This window comes from Vicugna pacos, chromosome 15 (assembly GCF_048564905.1).
Source record: "Vicugna pacos chromosome 15, VicPac4, whole genome shotgun sequence".
Lineage (NCBI taxonomy): Eukaryota > Metazoa > Chordata > Mammalia > Artiodactyla > Camelidae > Vicugna > Vicugna pacos.
In genome coordinates, this window is record NC_133001.1 from 13,137,205 (window position 1) to 13,157,226 (window position 20,022).

The 20,022-nt window shown below is 42.2% G+C and overlaps 1 long non-coding RNA gene across 1 annotated transcript in view; it reads right to left on the bottom strand.

Moving 5' to 3' along the window:
• The window catches only part of LOC140685668 (uncharacterized), a 136,431-nt gene that overhangs the window by 15,385 nt on the left and 101,024 nt on the right, over positions 1–20,022 (bottom strand). The window contains exon 3 of the long non-coding RNA XR_012058933.1: positions 6,860–6,961. This is a non-coding gene — a long non-coding RNA (uncharacterized lncRNA). The remainder of the gene's footprint in view (positions 1–6,859; positions 6,962–20,022) is intronic.

Genomic DNA, 20,022 nt, shown 5'->3' on the forward strand with positions numbered 1-20,022 from the left:
TTTTTTCTTCATAGCTAATTTAAAAACTATCTTCATCCCAATCTCTGTTCAATTCACACAAATGCTTAATGAACATGTTCCCTCAACACCATTCCACATACACAACTGTTGATCACAATTCTAACTTGCCCTCCTTACATAATATGTTTTCCCCAATCACATAAATAATTCCAAGTTCTGGGGTTTTGTTGTTTTAGGGTTTTTTTATGTGACTGTGATTATCTCCAGAGCATCTATTCTCCGCTCCCAATGAGGCGTGAGTGGACTGCCCAGACCCCAACTCCAGGACTCTGTTTCAGGCTGTCATGCTAATCTCACCTCTCCTGGCATTGTCAACCCAGGCCTAAACCAGACAGCTCAGGGCTCAGAGATGATCCAGCCAGGGTGACGTTCAGAGTTCTTGTTTGATACTCGTGGGAGAGGACTTTCCCTCTTCCCGGGAGACAAATTAGGAAGCAGGTAGCTCCAGTCATGGCTGTCTGCTCTCTTGCAGTCAACAAAGGAACCAGCCTGAGAATGAACTAAGAGTGAAATCCAACCCACACACAAAGGGGAGAGCTGAGGAACCCCAGTAGGAGAGCCAGAGCCCTGGGTGAGCTACATCCTGAAGTTCGACCTCACGCTAGACTTCTAAGTTACATGCAGCAATTTATCCCCTTCATCGTTCAGGCCAATTTGAGCTGAGTTTTATTTTGCTGGTGAGTAAAAACTTTTTAACTGGTACACTGAGTTTTCTACAGCACTCTGAGAATGTACTAGGCAACCTTGTATCACATAGCATCCACTCAACACAATGAAGTTGCATCTTAATTAAGTCAAGAGAGTTTAGAATCTAGTATTGTGATGTAAGAACATCATACACAGTAAAATTCACCATGGAAAATTCCCTAAAGATGCAATACAGTAATTCTTACATACATTAAAGTTGGAAATTCAACTACAGGAAGAAGCTCTTAAACGTATTCTGTTTGACATATTTGTACCCATGCATTAATGTACTGTAGATTCAATCTTCTCACCTTGAAACCCACTCTATAAGGAGGCATTCAAGGTCCTTCCCAGTCAGACCCCACCTACCCTAATTGCCTCACCCCATTTCATACCTTCATGCTTTAGCACATGTTGTTTCCATTAGAGTGCCTTTTACATTTTCCCTCACCAAGCAAACTTCTACTTATACTTCAAGGCCCAACTCAAATACTACCACCTGCCTTCAGTCTCCTGACTCTTCCTGGGAAACTTAATCACGCTTTGCTCTGGACTCTCATAGCACTTTGTTCAACTCTCTTTTAAAGCACTCACCTTGTGGTTTGAGACTGAGCTGTTTACACATCTCTATCATAGATCATGAATAGTTCTAGGGTAGAAGCACATCTTATAAGGTAGATAAGAAGTAAGAGATAAGAGATAAGAAGCAGTATCTCTTGTTCAGCACAGAGGGCTGGCTCAGAGCATACAGTCATTGCATTTGCCAAATAGATGTTCTTAATTCAGTTGACATATCCTAAATCCATCCATTTCTCTCCACCTCCACTACCCACAGTCTGACTCTATCTTAGCTGGGTGACAGCAGGAGCCTCCTACATGAGTTGACTGCTTCCATTCTTATCCTTTTCAATCTCTTCAGAGCAGGGATGCCTTCAGAAGAACTAGAAAAAGGCGCCTTCTGAGAGAATACATTAGGAAAAAAATGCCCCTTCTATGCTGATACAACTTACTAGGGAACTATTGAAAAAGAGGCCATCTCTTTTCAACAGAGTTACTAAATTGATTGAATGAAAGTCTGGAGCTGCTGGTGGTCTCTGCCACCACATTAGGGGGTGCATTCTTGAGACTGAAGTCAACTAGGAGGAAGAAAGATGGAAAAGGACAGACTCTTGTGTTGTGGAGCACCTAGGTCCAGCCATTCCTGAAAGAGTTATCCCTGGACTTTCCAGTTACCTGAGCCAATTAAGTCACCTTTGTGGTCAAACTACTTTGAGATACATTATAGACATCTACCACTTACACAGTTCAGAATATGTACATTGCTACATGCTAAAGCATGACAGTAAAATGTAACTCAGGGAGTGTTTCTGCAAAGCCTAAAGTACACAGGACTAGAGACCAGACTTATCGGTACCAGTACAGGCCTAGTATCTCCAAGGTCTCTAATTCAAACCCATTTGCAGAATCTGTTTAAATTAGGCTCTACTATGTTAATTCTGCGCTTTGAGTTCAGTGAGTGAGCTCCAAATTGGAATACACTGATTCACCTTATATTTTCAAAATACTTTTGTCATACATATCAGAACAAAGAGGAGACGCTCATGAGAGGTCATCCTAGGTATCTCTCTATCTCCACATAGTTCTGCCCTTAAGTCACCCCCAAAACAGAGCTGCTTAACACTTTTTTCAGAAAGGAAACTGCTTGACCTTCTGAAAAGAGTCTGAGTGTTCAGATGGTTTCATATCATTTTTTTTTTAATGCTCAAAGATACCAGTGCAATCCTATGAAATATTGAACAGAAAGCCTCGAGGGCAAGTCAAAAAGCACCCAACATCATCAGATAGCTTGCCCTATTCTAACCAAGGTTATAACTGTTGCTAAAAAAGTGAGAAATTGTACCAACTATTTATTTATTTATTTACTCACTTACTTACTTACTTACTTACTGTTACAGGCGCACCCATTGCCCCCTCCCCACTTACCATCCTCATCACACACAAGGTTGAGTGATTTGATTTAAGAAGCCTGTGGCATGGTGGATGGGATTTGAGTTCCTTTGGTTCCGACACTTACTTTCCAGGTGACCCAGGCCAGCCAATTACCTTCTCTGGGACACAGTTTCCCCTTCTGAACAGATGGAAACAGTAACAACACAGAGGCTCCTGTGAGGAGTCTCCCAATTCAGAGAGCACCTAGCACAGTATCAGAAACGCAGCAGCTGCACCAGACACATGTGTTTGCCTGCTTTTTACTGAATTAACTGTCTTTCTCAAAACCAGCCAGCTATTTTGGTATTAAATAGGGTAATTCCACTACTTCTTCCTCAAAGTGTTCCCCGGCTGGTAAATTCCAGCAACCTTGAGCGACTGCTCAGGCTAAAAGTTAAGCAGTATCTCAAATCTTTGTTTCTCTTGCATCCCACATCCTACCTACCAGCAAGACTGGCTGGTTATATCCCAATAAATATCTCAAATCTAACCAACTCTCCCCTCCTCCTACTTTCCCATCCATTCCATCCCCATCTCTCCGCTGGATATCACAGCAGCCTCCAACCTCCTGCCCAGGTCTCCTGCCTCCTCTCGTCTCTCTACAGCCTCCATGAGGCACACAGGGTGACATTTTCTGAAGTGCAATCAGACCACATCACTCTCCCACTAAAATCCTCCCATATCTGCCAATAATATTAATAACAACAATAATATCTACAATTTATCGAGCACTTATTATACAAAAAAGGGCACAGGTCTAAGCACTTTGGACATATTATATCATTTATCCTAAAACAACTGTCCAGCATCTGTTGACAGATGAACAGATAAAGCAAATGTGGTATGTTAAGCCAGACACAGAAAGACAAATACTGTATGACGGCACTTCTATGTGGAATCTAAAAAAGCTGAATTCGTAGAACCAGAATGCAGAATTGCCAAGGGCTGGGAGGTGGGGGGAAATGGGAAGAGCTTGGTCAAAGGGTACAAACTTCCAGTTAGAAGATGAGTAAGCTCTGGGGACCTAGTGTACACATGGTGATTATAGTAACAATGCTGTACTGTAGCCTTGAAATCAGCTAAAAGAGTAGATCTTAAGTGTTCTCACCACACACGCAAAAAAATGGCAACTACATGAGGTGATGGATGTGTTAATTAGTTTGACTATGGTAATCATTTCACAATGTGTATATTAAATCATCATGTTGTATACCTTAAAAAAATCATGTTGTACAATCTAGACATATACAATTTTTATTTGTCAATCATATCTCAATAAAGCTGGGAGAAAAATTAAACTGTACAAGGTTGGACTGTTACATCCCCCTTTTCTTTATTTCCTATTTATTTTTTACCAGAGGTACAGGGAATTGAACCCGGACCTTGTGCGTGCTAAGCATGCGCTCTAACACTGAGCTATATTTCTCCCCCCACGTCCCCGCTTCCTTACAGATAAAGGTCATACAGTTAGTGGCACAGGAGCCAGGACACGGCACACACCCTTACCCTCCCTCAGAGGCTCTGTAAGACTAAGCCCTGCTCTGTCCACTTCCTCACTTCACCCCCTATCACTCCCACTCCCTCTTTATTCCCTAAGCTCCAGCCACTCTGGCCTTTTTTACCCCCAAACATACCACCACTCATTTCTTTCTCAGGTTCAAAGACTCTTCATGCAGGCTCTGCTCGAAGGTCACCTTCCTGGAGAAGCCACCCTTGACCACACTGACGGGTGAAGCAGAAATGAGCACTGGTCTGTCACTGCCACTATACTCCCCAGCATCTCATGAGTCCAGAAGGGTGTCCCTTGAGGACCTCTTACTGTTTTTGCTGGAGGTTTAAAAACACAGGGCGGATAATGACTTCGAGGGCCATGGCTTATCACTTACACCAGGTGGTTCATAAGAAGTCCCCTTGAGTCTAAATTTGATTCTAAACAGAAAAATGCCTATGAAGAGAGTGGAAAGTCTATGGCCCGTTTTTGGAAATTGCTTCTCAGAACCCTGAAAGTTAAAGCCCCCTCAGTGAATGAACTACTCCCTGAAAAACTCTGAAGGCTGAAAACTGGTGGTACTGAAAACACTCTCTCTCACAAAAAAGGGCTTATTTTAACTTTTTAAAAAATATTTGTGTTTCTTCAAATAGTCCTACAGTTCTTTTTTTTTTTTTTAAGGCAATTCAATTTTGGGGAAACATTATGACAATATGTGTCTTCGTGCCAAAGAAAGCTTTTCATTGGCCTCTCTCGTGTTTCTGGCTTTCTTTTTCCAGCTGTTACACCAGATATAATCAGCCTAAGCTGCAATTTGTCATCTATATCAAATTGGGTTTATAATTCCAACACCGCAGTGTATATGAAAACATTTACGGATTAAAACTCAGGGAAAAATGAAGATTTCACAAATTAGAGACAAAGTTAATAGTCCTCAAAAGCCTGGATTACAAGCAGACCTGAAAAAACACTCAAGTTTAACCCAGATGTGCAGTACTGTTCCACTGCAATGGGGTGGAGCAGAGACCATCCCCACTGGCAAGCCAGCCTGGGGATTTCTTCAAGTAACTGGATGGTCTAAAGGAGGGTGGTGAATAAAAATGAGTTCCTAGATCACCTGACCTGTCAATTCAGACAGAAGAAGCATCACTTTTAGGCACTGGATTAAAGTTGACTGAATGGTTACTATACACTTCCAACCTATAATCACTGCCCTTGGTGGCAACATATTTTCAAAATAGTTACCATTTATTGAGCAATTACTATATGCCAGGTAGTGTGTTGGGGAATTTGAACCACTTTATTTTGTTGAATAAATGTTTGCTGCACAAGTGGAGGTTCTTTTAATTAGGGTGAATAATACAAAATTGACACCCTTGTAGATGAAAATGGTCCAAGAGTAGCAATTTCATGTAGTTCATTCTAATACTTGTTCTGCATCTCCCACCTGACCCAGCACAATGCTTATCACACACAATCGAGCTCAGTAAGCTCTCATTCCATTTACTCTTAGTTTTACACAGAAACAACCTCCAGGATGGGGGAAATAGCAGTATTTCAAGCAAGATCCAATCTAGCTGCCTCCTCTATGTTACTCTCAGCCACACAGGTTTCATCTGAAATGTCTCAGGCCTCCCACCTGCCTCCACCCCTAAAGCTCACTCAATAAAACAGTGAACCCTGCCCGTGTGCCCAGCCAGTGGAATCGCAGGGAGCTATCGGACACTGTGGGGAGCTACTCTGCTACAGCTCTCCCCTCCTATCTCCAGGCATCCTGCTTTGCCTCTCCTGAAAATCACCATGAAAGGCAATGGATGGTTAAAAAGCTGCAGAGGAGCTCCCAGGAGGACTGAACTCAGTGTAGAGATTAACCTTGAAAGTTGAATTCTAGAATCAACGTGTGTCTCAATTAGGAATACTTATCATTCTTTACGAGGTAAATGTGATCATGAGAAATGAGTGGCAAGAAAAAGATTCCACTCCTGAAGTGGGGCTGGAAAGGAGTGGGAGACGCTCAAAAGCCCCAATCCAAACCCTAGAAATTTAAACTAAATGTGAAAAGAATAGCAGATGAAGCCAATCAGACAAGGGGGTATGGAAGTTGTTCCATCTGAAAAAAACACTGCCTGAAGGACTGTCTTTGCCAAGCCCCTTCTCCCTCGACCAAGAAACAAAACTAAACAAAACATGCCAGAATCGAGAGGTTCCATTCTCACCAGAAGTTAAACTGAAACCAAAGACCAATGGTTGAACAGCAGAGCACATTCCCATGGCTCCCACCATCCTCCTGAACAGTTACAGCTCAGAATCCTAGAAGATGAAGATGACAGTCGAGATTTGGTGCGTTCCGAACGAGGGATAATTTGCCATTTGGGACGGGGGGATGTTGAGAATGTCCCAGGCCAATCTCTCTAGCCCAGTTTGTTTTGAAACTAAGACAGGGAAACATCTGCCTGCCAGCTGTAAACATGAACCAGCTGATTCATCGGCAGCCATCAGACACCCGACCTCCCCAGCTTGGTGTGCAGGACCACTGGAGCAGGGAGGAGAGGAGAGGGCTGCGAGGGGAGCACTTCTCAGAACCGGGAGCCAAGGAGAAAGTTCACATAAGGACTCACTGTGGCCCACATATGTTTCCACCGCTTTTCTCCTCTGCCCTGTCCTACCTCTTACCTTCACAGGTTCACCAGTGAAACTGGTTATCTTCCAGGAGACCAAATAAGAGATGTGTGTTCAGCCCCAGTGGCAGCAATAGGCATGACCAAATGATGTTACCTGAATTTTGTGAAAGAAGAAAAAAAAACAGCAGTTGTGGCATAAATCAAACGTGGAAATGCGATGTAGACTGAAAGCTGCTTCGTGTGCACTAAGTGGTACCCAGAGCGCCCACTGTTCTGTAAGGAGAGGGGCCACTCCCAGCCCAGATGGGATTCGAGATGGTACAGATTAGGATATATGCTCCACCAGCCCAGATACAGAGCTGATTCCGGGGGGCAGGGGCCAGGCTGGGAAAGGCTACGTCCTCTTTGGCAAAGCCTTCTGCCTTGCAAGCTAGGGAGTGGCCCAGCGGGAACCAGGATGCAGCCTTCCTGCACGGGGGCTCACACTGCAGCAGCTCTGGGGCGAAAGCCCACTCCCACCTCCCGATTTAAAGCCTCTGAAATGCCTGAGCCATCGCCTCTGAGCTGTAAGTCAGTCAGGTGAGGGCTGCACTGGAAGAAATCTTAGAAAAGACCCTTGGGCCTTGCTCTTTTCTGCCAGCTCACTTCATCCTGTACTGTATCCCATCCCTCAAAAGGACAAGAAATAAAAGGACTTCATTTTAGTCTTCTCCGTGTTCAAGCAAGAAATCCACGGCCCAGTCTAACAAGCATGAAAGAGACTGAGACTGCCATTAAGAGCATAGACTTCTGAGATCGATAACCTGGCTTGGAATGCCAGTCTACCCCATATGTTAGCATGCTGCTTCTCTGTGCCTAATTTCCTACATAAGATAGGGAAGATAACTGCATCGAGCTGCTGGGGTTGTTGTAAGGATTAAACGAGTTACTCTGTCTAATGGACTCAGAAAAGTCCCTGGTACATAGTGAGCAAGAATAAATGTTAGCTGCAATGATCGTCATCACCTTTCCAGCTCCCATTTTTAAAGAAGTGAAAAACTCTATCTTTGGTCTCCTTGTATGCAATCTAGTATAGAGATAAAGTTGACATCCAAAACAGGAAAGTAAAACCAACCCTGAGTTAAGTCAAGCACTGATGAGGTTGACACAGGACATATACTCTGTGGGGGTCTGGATGAGGATGGAGAAGCAGAGCAGGAAGAGCCAGGAATGAACAGTTCACGAAGGAGGGAGGTTGCCATAGGGCACCTGGACCAATGCAGCATTTTGATGGATGGATGGAAAGAAAGACAAGAGGGCAACTATAGAATTAATTTTCTTTTAAAGATTCTCTGGGAGGGGGTCCTTCTGTTATTTATAAGGGATGAGAACTGTTTAAAAAGCTCTTCTCTCAAGTACCTCTCGAAAATTTTGACTGTGGTAAAACTGCCCATTTAACACAAGCCCAACTGCAAACAACCAGGGTAAATTCCCACAAAAGCAGCCCCCTCCCCTGCCCCAGTCAACACTGCAAACAGAACTGCCACGTTATTATTGAGAAGGGTGGCAGCTCCCATGCAAACTACATATTTGATTAGGATCTGAACTCTTTGCCGCACCATGAACTCGAAATAATTTAGGTGATACATATAAATTTAATTTCTTTGTTCAAAAACTCCACATCTGAAATGATTCCCTGCAAAATGTGGAGCTCTCACTGAGGTCTACAAAATGAGTCTCCTTCTAACTTGTCTATACTGTGTGGAAATAATCTTCAAGGAAAGGAATAAACCTATTTTAAAAACAGCTGAGTCCTTTAGATCATATACCCTAACCAATTTATGGAGATAAATAGAATTCAGTATTAAAGAAATATATTTTTCCACTGCTCCAGAAAATGTAAATTCCAGCTACAAAATAGAAAGAAAAGAAAAAGACAAAGAAATTAGGAATAAAGCAGCACAGAAAGAAAGCCAGAAAAACCAATTCAAGGACAACTGAAGAACCCCTGACTTATTATCCTTTCCGGCCTCATCTCTCACCCCCAGCTCCCAAATTGACCCGAAGGAATTGTATATAAGACTATCACAGAGGAGAGGAACCCAGGGAAAAACAACTGCCAAAGAAAACAGAATTCATTTCTACCACCAGGAACCAAAGAAGGCAGAGTTCTCTATGGAAACAAACCCCCTCTTTCTACAGTGGGGCGGTGTCCGCTGCTGGCCATCCTTCCTGCATGGCACACCATTTCGGTCACTCTCATGTTAACCCTGAGCTAATTACCAGGATGGACAGATGGAAAAATAACAAAGGAGAAAGAGCAGGAAACGGAAAACAAAGTAACACTGAGTGATTGCTCGTGTCCTCTTAATATAATGAATACAAAATACTTTTAAAAAAATGCATTAGGCAGATATTGGCTTATGATGGGGTCAATATCACGATTTATTTAACTCTGGGGACAATAAATCTTGATATTGACTGAAAACATAAGTCAATATGTGTACTGTTGTGTGCATTCTATTACAAAAATTAGGTTTTTAACTTTAATAGCTCCTTTTGCAAAGAGGAAAAATAAAAGAACTCCCTTCAAAGGCCCTCAAATCACAGTCACACCAACATGCTGGAAAGGGACGCCCTGTCCAGCTCAGCCACTCAGCATCATCAAGTGATGACTGGTCAGTCAGTCAATTAATGTCGTAGACTGAACTGCTGATCCCGATTTTTCACCCCTCCTGTATCCACCATCTTTGGTGTTCATCCTACACAAAGCAAAGGCCATTCCCTGACCTGGGCCTTAGCTTGTGACATTTTTGCCAATGAAATACGGACAAAATTGAGATTTTGCCAGGTTCCAGTCTAATCGTTAACATGCATCTTATGTTCTGCTTGTCTTTTTGTGACTCTGCCATCACAATTAAAAGAGATTCCCTTCAAGTAGAAGCTATCTCTTCAGCCTGAATTCCAAACTAAATCCACATGAACAGACAAGAGCCCATGCCAGTGTGAAGCCAAGCCCAGCTGGACCTACAAATGGAAGCAGAGTTACCCATTCAAGCTCAGCCTAGATCAGTGATCTAGCTCACTGCAGATATGTGAGAGATATATGCTTACTGTAAATGCCACAAAGATTTGGTGATTGGTTGTTATGTAGCAGTAGCTGACTGATGCAGTTAGCACTGACTTAGTGATAATTATTCACAGACTACTATACTTATTTTCTTGTGAAATCTTCAAAGAAAGTTGGCCCTGACTCTAAGAAATTCACAGTATGATAGGGGAAGGAGGATACACACATGATGGACTGTCTCCCTTTACAGTAAGCTCCCTGTAGCCCAGACAACTGTTAGATGTCTCTCCTTCCCTTAGCCAGGGGTAGTAACTTCCTTGAATTCACACATATCCAGAAGTTGGACTCAGCCCACTTACTAGTCTCCAATAAAAATACAGTAATTCCTCACATCAGGGATATTTGTAATTTTGAGTTTTTTTGGTTTTGTCTTTTTATTTGTTTGTCTTCTGAAGATCACAGAGACATCATGAGAATGCTATGTAAGGTTGCACATGGTATTCTAAATGTTTTATTTTCCCCAAATTCCTCCTCAGTCATATCATAATAGGGCTTCTCTCTTTCCCCTCTTTGGTGACTCAGTGGCAGCCTCCCCAGTTAATCCTTTATCCTTCCAGATCACTCTCAAGAGCTCCAAGCTTCTTAGCTGCAGAAAAATTCAACTATGCCCCAGCTTATACTCCTGGACTTGTATTACCCAACTCATTCTGTTATCAGCAAATATTGAGCCTTAACAACAGAACTGCCCTCTTTATAAGGCAGTTCAACTATATAAGAAGATTCTTTGGTGTTTCATGTCCCATTCCAAGTGGCTGATCAAAGTCTTTTTTCTTAATGCACATATAAAACCACCCAAAGTAATTCTGATTAGTAAAATTATCCTTCTATCATTATAATCATTCATTCATTTTTTCAGTAAGTATTTATTGAACCAGTCGCTGTTCTAAATAAAGGCTGAGAATTCAGCTGTGAACAAAAAAGAGACCTCATGGAGTGCTGTCTCAGGAGCAAAGACAAACATTAACAATTAAACTCACAGAAGAAAGTCATGCTGGGCAGCGGTAAGTACCATGAAGGAAATCAGCCCAGTGTAAGGGCTTACACACACTATTTTAGACAGGCTGGTCAGGGAAGACATCTCTGAGGAGGTGACTGTTGAGCAGTGGCCTGAATTGAGCCTAAATCTTGCGAGTGCTTACTTTATCCATCCATCCAATAAGTATTTATTGTGTACCCGCTGTTCTGAAGGGTTAGTGTTTGGTTGCTGGGGGGCCCAGAGAAGAATTGTAAGTGGGTACTGTCCTCGAGGAGATTTAGTCAATAAAAGAGATACGCATACATTAAAAAAAAAAAAGACAAACTATAGGTTTCCCTTGCTACCTGAAAGTAGTGTGTTCCTATGAAATCTTTCGTAAGCTGACATGGGTAAAGAGAAGACGCATTACCTTAGGGCACATCTTGCTAACGAATGCACAAAATAAATCAAGATAAAGCACAGATGCTCACAGACACAGTTCAAAGCTAAGGTGGCTGGAGGCTGTGATGCTGAGTGTGGTTCCCGGGAAGGAGCTGGGTGGGGCCTCTCTCACTGCTCGGGGTGCCCTGCCTGTGTAACGACTTACTGCAAAACACACGCTGAACACTACTTCCCCTTTAAGCCTGTCTTTGTAAAAGCAAAATTCCTCATCGGATTTCTTTTGGTTAACAAAAACAGATACTAATGCAGATCTTTTGTAAAAGCCAAGTGGTATAAAGCAAACTTTTCAAAAGCAGGGGTTACCTGTATACTTTAAGAAAGAGAATAACACATGCTGTGTAGACAGGATACCAGGGAGATTTGGAGAAACGAGAAACCACACCACGAGAAATCAACATGTCCTTTTAAAATTATAAATTTTAAATAAAAAATATTTTTCTGAAGAATCTAAGGTAATTTTACTGGAAGTGGAAGGACTGTTCCAGCCCAAACTTCCAGGAATTTTTAGATCCTTCACATCCAGTATATATGCCTTATATGGTAATTTCATGTGTAAACCAACCATCTATATTTTATGCCCAAATCTTATGATATATAAAGAAAAGTAAAATTTTTTAATTTTCTTGTGTTCTTGCTCACTTATTTATTGAGTGCCATGAGCGTGGCAGATAATTTAGTAAAATAGGATTTTTCTACCCTGTTTTCAAAATTATTCTTACAGTGTAAATCCTTATACTTGGAAGCACAGAATAAACCCTTAGACTGCAGATTCAAGCAGAGGTGGGGTGACTGCATCCAAGACATTAGAGGATGCTCACATAGTAACTGGTGGGAGCCTTAGATGCCCACCAGGGTCTGTGACTGGTAGGCTGATAACACAAAGAAGGTAGAGAGACCACTCACAACCAATACTCTGAATTGTCTTTTTTTATACAGATTTCTATAGATTTCTACTGATTTGCCATATCTCCAGCTCAGTTCCCCGTGTCCTCCTGGGAAAGGGTTTACATTTCCCTGCTGAATTTGGAATATGTGGGCTATGGGGGAGGACTGGGTTTAAGGAATGTGATGGATACTGCTAGTTAACTGTCAGTATCCTTTTTTATTTAATAATAAAACTCTGGAGTTTTAGCTGGGTCCATGGCTACCTAGCAAAACAGCACATTTCCCAGACATTCTTGCAACTGAGGATGGCCACGTTACTACCATCTGCTAATGACAGGTGTGCAGATGCAAGACATCCTAAGGCCGGGGTGCACCCTTGAGAAAAAAGGGCATGCGCTCTCCTCGTTGTTCCCCCTCCCCGCTTCCCCCTAACGGGAAATGGACCGAGACAGAAACCATGGATCAAGGATGGCAAAGGCACCCTACCAAACCCTGGTGCACTGACTGTTATATCAGAGAGAAGTAAATTTCTACCACGGTTAATCCTCTATCGTTGAGTCTCTTTGGTACAGCAGCTTAGTCTGTACTCTAAGCCACACAGGAGAGAGAGCTATATGGGGGCCATTAAACTCACAAAATCAACCAGCCCAAGTGAACGCGCTCTTGGCCAGGTTTATGAAAGTAGTGCTAACCAATAGAAAAACGAGTTTGTCCAAGTCAGGGCTTTGCATTAATCACCTGGCTATATTCTCCCCTGGACGTGGCCATGTACTCAGTTTCCACCCATGGCTTAATGTCTGCTCATGCTATGTGGTCCCTGACAACAATACTTTCCAGACCAGAGGAACCAAGTCATTCTGCAACACTGAACGAGAAGAGCGACCATTCCAAGAGCCAGGACAAGGGCTTTTAGAGACCAAAAAAGCGGGAGCCTCTCTGTTGCTTCCCAGATCTAAAAACATAACGCTTCTTGAGTTTCCTAGCTGACCTGCCCCTCCCATCTTATTTCCTAATACAGAAGAGAAGTTATTTTCTAAGCTGCAGCTTCACAAAAACCATTCCCTTTAGATGATGAGGGAAGTAGCAGAGAGTAAATCCGGGGAACAGGGGTTTCTTTCCCTTGAGTAGAGCCTCTCTGTGGGGGGACCTAAGAAACAGAGGATTTTCGTATTTGATTGTTGAGACCACCCAGATGCTTGATTTGGAAACCTGAACAAAGTTAGATTTCAAGAAATATTTAAGTTAGTTCAGTTAAAGGTACAGGGCTGGGAGCGGGGAGGAGGGCACAACCCCGATTAGAAATACAGATATCTCCTGAAATCTGAGTTCAGGAAACAGAGTAGAAGTGGAAGGCAGGGAAGTGTGAGCTGAACACAATGAGTGGTTCCAGGCTTGGGGTGGTTCCTGGGACCCCATCAGCAGAGGCCTCTGGACCTTCATTCTACTGTTCACCATTAAGCTGATGCAGCTACAGCCACAGGAACTCATTGTGTTTTGTCCTGCTATCCACCAGCTTGGGCTCTGAATATGCCAATTCCTAGTTCCTTTCAACAAAGACCTAGAGCACAGGCAGTTTCCAGAGAAAGCGGACGAAGGGTGAACCAGGAATCCCCAAACAATCCCACCGCTCCAGTGGTTGGGAGGACAAATTTTCAGAAGTTGGAGGCAGAAGGCTGAATTCCTGATCTCCTTCCTAGCTCTGTGATAAATACCTTTGGCCAAGGTCAGCTAAGCAAAGAGATCTTAATTCATCTATTTATTTATTCATTCAAACATTCATTCAATAAACATTTATGAGCACTTGCTCTGTGCTATGGACTAGGAAAACAAAGCTGAATTTAAAAAAAAGGATCTCTTTCCTCCAGAAGCTCACAGGCAAACACATAAACAGCTACTTCCCAGAGAGCTGCAGTATCTGAGGAAGGTCATATATAACTCAAAACATGCATTTCAAAATAACTGGTTAATATATGGTTTAAAGTGGTTTTAATGTAAACTGATGTTTAAACTAAATGTGAATTCATTTACATAAGTAAACGTATTTGCACAAAAACCATCCACGTTTCTTAAAGAGGTCAGCCGGGAGTAGATCAGAACGTACCAGGAGGATCTCACTTGTGCCAGCAAGTCCCTCCCTCCTGGAGAAGGTATCTGCCATCCACCTGCTGTGTCACTGTTGCTAAGGGTCCCAAGTGCCAGTCTTAAATCCCCTACCTCTGTTTAATATTGTTTAACCAGTAAAAGATGAATCACAGATACCTTCTATTCTGAGAGCTTCAAAGAAACGTTTTCCTTGTCTGACAGATAGATTCTTTTCTGCCCATTGCCAATGGATCTAAGCCAGCATTGCCTTATCAGGGTTGTTATAGTAAGATCTTTTCCATGGTTTTCCCATTTTTTAAAAACAGTGTCATGGATTCACTGAGGATGCAAAAAAAAAAAACTTAATTCATCTTTTTTCTTAAACCTTAAAGCATTTACATTTCCCTGATATGTGTAATTTAATTTGTTAGGTTTTTGTTTTATATTCTAGCCTTTTATACATCGTTTCATATTTTAAAGTTTTTGTGGTATGTTAAGTATGATGTAGAATTTTTTCCATTCCAATGCCTTCAATTATTGGGTAACTTCATTATATTTAAACATTCAACTGTTCACTAACACTGCATTCTTACATGTTGCACAACTGGCTGCCAGTGATGTGCATTGTCCATTTAACTGGATGTTGTTATGTTACAGTACACAACTGTACCTATATAGTTTCAAACAAGAGAAATCTACAGATTCATGGTAATTTCAATATTTTTACAAGTGTGTTCAAAATAAACACAATCTAGGGAGGATATAGCTCAAGTGGTAGAGCACATGCTTAGCATGCATGAGGTCCTGGGTTCAATCCCCAGTACCTCCTCTAAGAATAAATCAATGAATAAACCTAAATACCTCCCCCTACTAAACAAACAAAATAAACACAATCTACAAACTGGTCGGGGCAAATCTGGATAACTGGAAGCAGACACTATGTGTATGACAAAACATGAACGTAGCACATTTCCAGAACAAAAGAGGGAATGGCTACTGTCACAGTGTCATAGTGGGACTAGGTGGGACACTCTAGGGGAAGGTATGCACACCGGTGTTGAAGAGAAGCTTCACAGAAGAAATAGCTCTTGTGACATAACTATTAATGGAAATAAAAGGGAAACCACGTTTCCTTAAAGCTAATGCATGGAGAATACAGGATTGCCTAATTGCCTTAAAAACTGAGGCCCTCTTACAAGAGAAGAGATGGTATCCATACCATCAGTGTAAGGTCAGCCAGTCTCCGTGCCAACCCTCTGATAAGCAATAGGGTAAGTCTTGCTGTTGAGGAGTATTCAAAACAAGAGCATTACTATTATTTTCATAAACCCCTCCAACCAGTCATCTCTCAAAACGATCTAAAGGCAGTATAATAACAAATTGGCCTTTAAGAAAACAGATCCAAAGATCTATGTGGCCAACTTTTACTGTCTTCCTGTATAAAAGAACAGTGTGTGGCCCATATAAGAAGCAACTTTCAGCCTCCAATTCAAGTTAGCTACACATCTTTCAAAAAAAAGTTACAAGTCAAAATATTGTTGCTTTCCTTTAAAGAAAACAAAAATACAGAGAATAGCCCATTAGGATTTTTCCCTGAAACAACTGAGGAGAAATAACAAAGCAAAAGAAAATAACCATGAACAACCTACCATTCTTTGCAATACTTTTTCTCATGTTTAGGCCACCATCACTGATTCTAAGTCATCACTCACTCAAATCGCCTGGCAGAGCATTTCCCTTGGTATACCTGTGAACAGATGCGCAAAGAAACAACCTAACAGCTTACTTCTCCCCCACCTCTTTCCCAAGATGCCGAGATGACCTGAGGACGAGAGGTAGTGAAGAAAAGCTCCTTTTCTATTACCTTTTCTTTTTTCTCTTTCCCTTTTCTTCCCTGATACCTTTAAAGACTTCCCTTAGAACGAACATGGAAGTCATCATTCGATGATGAATTTGCATGTCGATCGGCAGCCAGGGTAGCAGCCTCAGATTAGGGACATGCCGCTGCACACTAATAGGCACAAAGAACAAGAAGTGCATTTCCATCTGCCCTTCCTTTCCAGTCAGTGCATTCCCAGCCGTGTCTATTGATGAGCACTTGGAACAATACCAAAATGCAGTGTAAGATCAATCCTGCTGTTTACTTCGCTGAGCTAAAGGAACAAAGAACAGAAGAAAGGCCTTAAACTCAGACATCGTAAAGAAGCGGGATGAAGGATGAAAAATGGGTCTGATGGGCAGTTGCACAGAGTAAACGTATTTGGAGGAGCAGCAGCTCCAGCTGAGATAAAACCAATGATGATTTGTATTTTGCACTGTATCTTCAGGGGATAAAAGCATTTCTATCAGATAGCATTGGAGGCAAACTTGAAACACTGCAGTCAAGGGCGATGTTCCCTGCCAGGGAGAGAATAAAACCTCCCATAATTGCTGAGGAGTGTTAAATATATGATTGTGCATGCCTCTCTCCTCCCATGGTGAGGCAACTCAACCAGCTCCTCTTTTTAACTCCACCAGCCCCTGGTAACCCAACAGTTGGCTGGGCCCTGCTGTCAACAAAGCAACAGGATACTGGGTTTTACTTGGGTAAATACCAGTAATTGTAATTTGTGGGATTATTTGTCTTTAAGCCTTTTTAAAGTTATTTCAAATAGGAAGCCCAGCAACTTCATTGCTGCCAAAATAAGAGTTGGGGGGTGGATGGGAGGATGAGTGTGGAGAGGCAGAGTTAGTATTCAAATGCAAATATTTGGAGAAAGAGAAGGCAGGGTCACAAAGCCACTATAGCCAAGGTGGGAATTTTCTTTCTGAATCAAGAGGAGATGCAACACGTTGCTTCCCCATTTGGCAAAACCCCAAGAACATCGGCCAACCACGATGGGGGCGGGGGGGGGACCAGGTAAAGGGTATGAGAAAGGCAAAGGCCAGAAATACACGGGCCAAACTGGGCACATCCTCCTTGGGTGCCCTGCTCTCCCCTCCTCCCAGAACTAGGTCCAGCTCATCCCTTAGCCTCCCAACTCCAGTGTGGCCCACAAGACCAGCTGCAGCAGCTTTACCTGCGAGCTTGTCAGAAATGCTGAATCTCAGGTCCCACCCCAGAGCTGCTGAATCCAAATCTCAAGAGTAAGAATTCCGAACCACATATCCAAAAAACAAAAAACAAAAAACAAACAAACAAAAAAACCCTTTCCTGACTCCCTCAGCACTCAGCAAACCCTCTCTTCCCTGAGTCCTGTATCCCTTACTGCTCTGCCAATCACAAGCCATTAACATATGCCTTTGCACACAGAGGGGATCCAACAAGCACATGGTGATTGTTTTGGCCTTGATGCTGCCCTGTGTATTTATGTGCCCTGACTCACCCATTAGATGTCAAATGCTTTGAGGACAGGGACCGCCTAAGGTCTTTGAACCCTTCTCCATGCCTGGTACACACTGGTGCTTATTGATTCTTGAAGGGATGATCTGGGCACTGGGCCTCCTGTTTCGACTGGGGGATAGTGTAGTAAATAGCATGAGTAGACAGCATTCTCCTAGTTTAGTTACCCTGACAAGAATACAAGGCAGCCTCGACAGAGAGCAACTGGGCTCTGATCATCTTCAAGTGACCATCTGGAAAACAGGCCTGGAAATCAAATATGCATAAGTAAGTATTTTACAGAGGTATTAAACATTAACTGAAAAATATTTATCCTTGGGGGGAACAAGTCCTGAGTAGTTGCAATCTAGCATAATCTATGAATTTGCAAAACATTAAATGCACCCTTTTAACTTAGCTTTTTATGATAAAGTCTATCACTAAGTTCTAAGCACTGTATGGAGGTGATCTAATTTAATCCCCCAACAACTAAGTGAAATGGATATAATTTATTCTAAAGTAGGGTAAGGAAACTGAGGCCCAAAGAGATGAAATAATTTCCCCAAAGCCACCAAGTTACACACAGATTCTAATACTGGTAGACCCCAGGGCCCAAGCCTGTTCTTACACATCCCACTGGAAGAAAGAAACAATGGGAAACAAACAATGGCTCGAAATGTAACCTGAAGGTCTTTCTGTGCACTCACAGGAATGGAAATGCCTGCCAACTGGCAGGACCTATGTTTTATCTACCAGAAGACAGAAATGCTCAGTGTGGAAATTTTGTAATTATATAGTATAGGTAGGTTAAAAAATAGCATAGCATAAAACCATGTCTACACAATGTCACATAGCTTAATTTTTTAAATGAAAATATTCTATCATCCACCAATCATCAAGATGCTTATAAATAGTGAGTCCCTGAAGTTTTCACTTTTTCCTAAAATGTCTGGGAGACATACAGACTTAAATTAAAAGTTCAAAACTCCTTAAGGAGATTTGCCTCCAAAGAATTTTGACATTAACAAAAAACACATCAAGAATCTAAGATGTTTCTTATTGTTTGCATTATCTGAGCACAGAAAACACACTAGACACCATACAGAACATTAAGGGAGACTCAATTTCAGTTGAGAGGGTTCATAATATAAATTAGAAAGACACAATCTAAATTAAATAGACATAGTCTAAATTAGATAAACACCGTAAGAGTTCTGATTCCTTCCCAGCAGGGACTACAGGAGAGGAAGTTTCCCAGGGTTTCAGACACACAGAGAGCTCTGAGTTTCCCTGGTCAACAGATCATTCTGTTATATTTTACTGTGCACCCACTGGATCCAAATACTGACGTTGGTAATTTTCTGACTGAGTCTAGCATGGCTGGAAATAACACTGACTTCATAAGGTGGGGTGGAGGCATTAAGGATGAGAATTCTACAGTCTGTCTGTCTGTTTCATAAGAATTGTATTCTTTTTAGGAAATTTCAGTTTGACTAGAAAGTCTTAATTATCATCCACTTTGCCACAATGTGCAGAACTTTCGCCCTGCCTGTTCCACATTCTTCCATCAAAGAGTGAGCCTGGTGCAGACAGAAGGTGCCCTCAGCGTATTCTCCCAAGAATCAGGAGGGAGTGGCTGCCTGCACCCCTCGACATCCCCAAAGTGGCTTTATGAATGAAAATAAGACAATTAGCATCTTGTGACTGTGTAATTCTCTAACACTTTCTTTCTTACCTACCAAAGCCTCTGAGCAGTCTCTTCAACAAAGATCTAAGGTGCAGAATGGTTGGATGGCTTGTTCAAGGTGACATACTGCACATTAGTGCAGAAGCAAGACTGAAATCAGCTCTTGGGATACCTGGTCCACTGTTATTTCCTCTGCCTGGCCCTGACAGCATATCACCTTCTAGCCGAACTGGTCCAGGGAAATATAACACAAGCACAAATGCGAGCCACACGTGTCTTTTTAAATGTTTTAGTGGCCACATTTTAAAAAGTAAAAAGAAAAGGTAACACCAGTTTTATCAATAGATATTACTTAACCCGATATAAACATCATTTCAACAAGTAATCGGTGTTAAAAATTGTTAATGAAATATTTTACATTTTTTTTCATATGAAGTCTTCAAAATCTGGGGTATATTCCACACTTCCAGCACATCCCAATTTAGATGAGCCCCATTGCAAGTAGTCAATGGCCACACGTGGCCACCTTATTGGATAAGACAGCATTATGGCGTCTGTCTGAAACATTTGAAAAGCACGGCCCTGCCAAGTCCAGCCCTGGCTCAGACAGCTCCTTTGCAGTCAGGACTATCGAAGTGAGAGCCACACAACAGCTTCACTGGGAAGTGGGAGAG